Genomic DNA, 2232 nt, shown 5'->3' on the forward strand with positions numbered 1-2232 from the left:
AAAATGCTGAACACAGCACAAGAAATAATGGACTTCAACTTCTTCAGCATCCATCCTGGCTGCAAAAAAAGCCCGGATCAAACCCTGATTACTATTGGGTGAGATTGTCAGACTTCTCTGGAAAAAAAAAAAAAAAATCAGTAAAGAAAAAAAAGAAACTGAAATCAAACAACCCTATCTTTATTATCTGAAAATCATAATAATATTGAAAACTAGACTTTAAGGATAAAAGAGGGGGAAATCCACAGAATTATATATTTGCTTCTGTGTATACACATCACAGCTGACATAAACTTTGCTCAGGTTGGGGCTATGATGGTTTAAGAAACAATGGTGTTTGGTGACCTTTTCTAAAGAATTGTGTGACAGGAGAAACTGGGCACAACAGAATACTCACATGGTCAAGGCAAACGCTGCCATAAACTAAAAGGAGGCCCCCAACACTAACAAACCGTTTATCACAGAGAAGCTGGTCAATTTGTATTCTAGGGAGTGTGGACTCACTGGGCACAGACCCAGTTCCACTCCTGTTCTATGCAAAGGAGGGCAATGATAATAAAAGCTACTGAGTGCACTTAAAAATGGTACAGATGCTGAAAAGGAGACTAGGAGAGGGAAAAAAAAATCCCTGTAAAACACATTTCAGTTCACACAGAAGGTATAAGGAATGCTTTGGTCAGCAACCCGACCTTTATCAGGAGATAAATCAATCTGCAGCAGCTGTGGATAGCCATTTATATACAGGCCCTGGGCAGATTAATTAAGGAAAGCGAAGTTAAACATTCAAGGGGGCTCAGAGTTACATTAAGCACATGAAGTTTGTCTGGAGTGGCCTCTCCAGTTATCCCGGTCTTCATTCCCTCGCTCTGGCCTCGGGCACTGTTCTGCAGGACCTCCTCCACGGGAATCCTAGCTATCCCTTAAAGCGACCTTCCGCAGATTCCCCCAGAAAGCAGCAGCCAGGCTAGGGCACGGTGGAATGTGTGGTGCCCAATCTTGAAGGTTTTCTCCGATACGCTTCGCAAGGAATGAGGAGACCATGGGCTGCACGGCCGCCCAGCCAAATCCTCCAAACTGAAAGGACTTTTGGGGGAGAGGGGGAGGGAAGGCAGCTATTTTTAGTAACAGTGTGGTTCACATCCTACTTCCCGGAATCATAGTACTCAAACTTTTCCAAGGATTGACCGCCCTTACAAAAAATAAAAAATAGTACGTTTCAAAAAATGGATTTGAGCGCCTTGTGCTGACCTAGCCGTATTTGCTCAAGGCAACCCAGTCAACGCCAGGTCCGCCTGGGGAAAGGGGTCTGGGTGCGCCAACCAACCCGGTCCTTTCAGGTTCGCAAAGAGGGCAGTGAGCGGCGGGCCCCGGAGCGCGTCTCCACTGACCCGGGGGCTTCACCAGAGGGGTTCCTGGAAAACGAAAGGAATTATCCGGACGCGGCTCCGAGTCTGGATCCCTTCGGGCGGGAGCTACAGGGCACAAGGTTGTGCTCCCAGCTCAGGAAAAGCGGGCACCGAGTCGGGGCCGCGACGGGAACACCCAGGAGGGCCGGGGCGGCTGGGTCCGGAGCGCGCAGAGGTCGGGCGGGGACAACGCTGCCCATCGGCCCCTGACTGCGAAGCCCGGGACGGGAGCCAGCGTCCACCCGCTCACCCAGGGGCTTCCCAATCCAGCACCCCAAACGGCCAGGCGTAACAGGGAAACTTCGCAGGCGGGCGCAGAGCGCCTGGGTATCTCTAAGAAAACCCCCACTCTAGTTGCAGCCCGGTCCCAAAGTTAAGATCCCGCCTCTCCTACTCCTTAGGACTAAGTTTTCCACCATCAAAACAAGCCTTTGCTTCCAGTTTACAGAAAAAGAAAAAAATAAAATAAAGAAGGAAAAAAGAAACAACCCCACGATGCGGTCATAGGGCCACCTGCCAAATGCACTATGGGCACCTCGATCAGTTGTTTTGTCGGGGGAGAAACCCACTCATCTTCCTGCTCGCATACCGTGACTATGGAGAGGGAAGAAAAATTATTTTTAAAAGACAGTGTGGGGAATCTAATAGCAAAAATCGCATCCTCGGCTGACCCGCGAAGTTCAGTGTCATCGCAGACCGGAGTCACCCGCGATGTTCCTCTCTGCCCTGGTGCGTAGTCCTACCCTAATTAAGCGACAAGTACAGCCTGGAGCCTCTCGCGGTCGAATAATCCAAACGAAGATGACGGTCATCGGAACAGTAATTA

This window comes from Mandrillus leucophaeus, unplaced genomic scaffold (assembly GCF_000951045.1).
Source record: "Mandrillus leucophaeus isolate KB7577 unplaced genomic scaffold, Mleu.le_1.0 Scaffold198, whole genome shotgun sequence".
Classification (NCBI taxonomy): Eukaryota; Metazoa; Chordata; class Mammalia; order Primates; family Cercopithecidae; genus Mandrillus; species Mandrillus leucophaeus.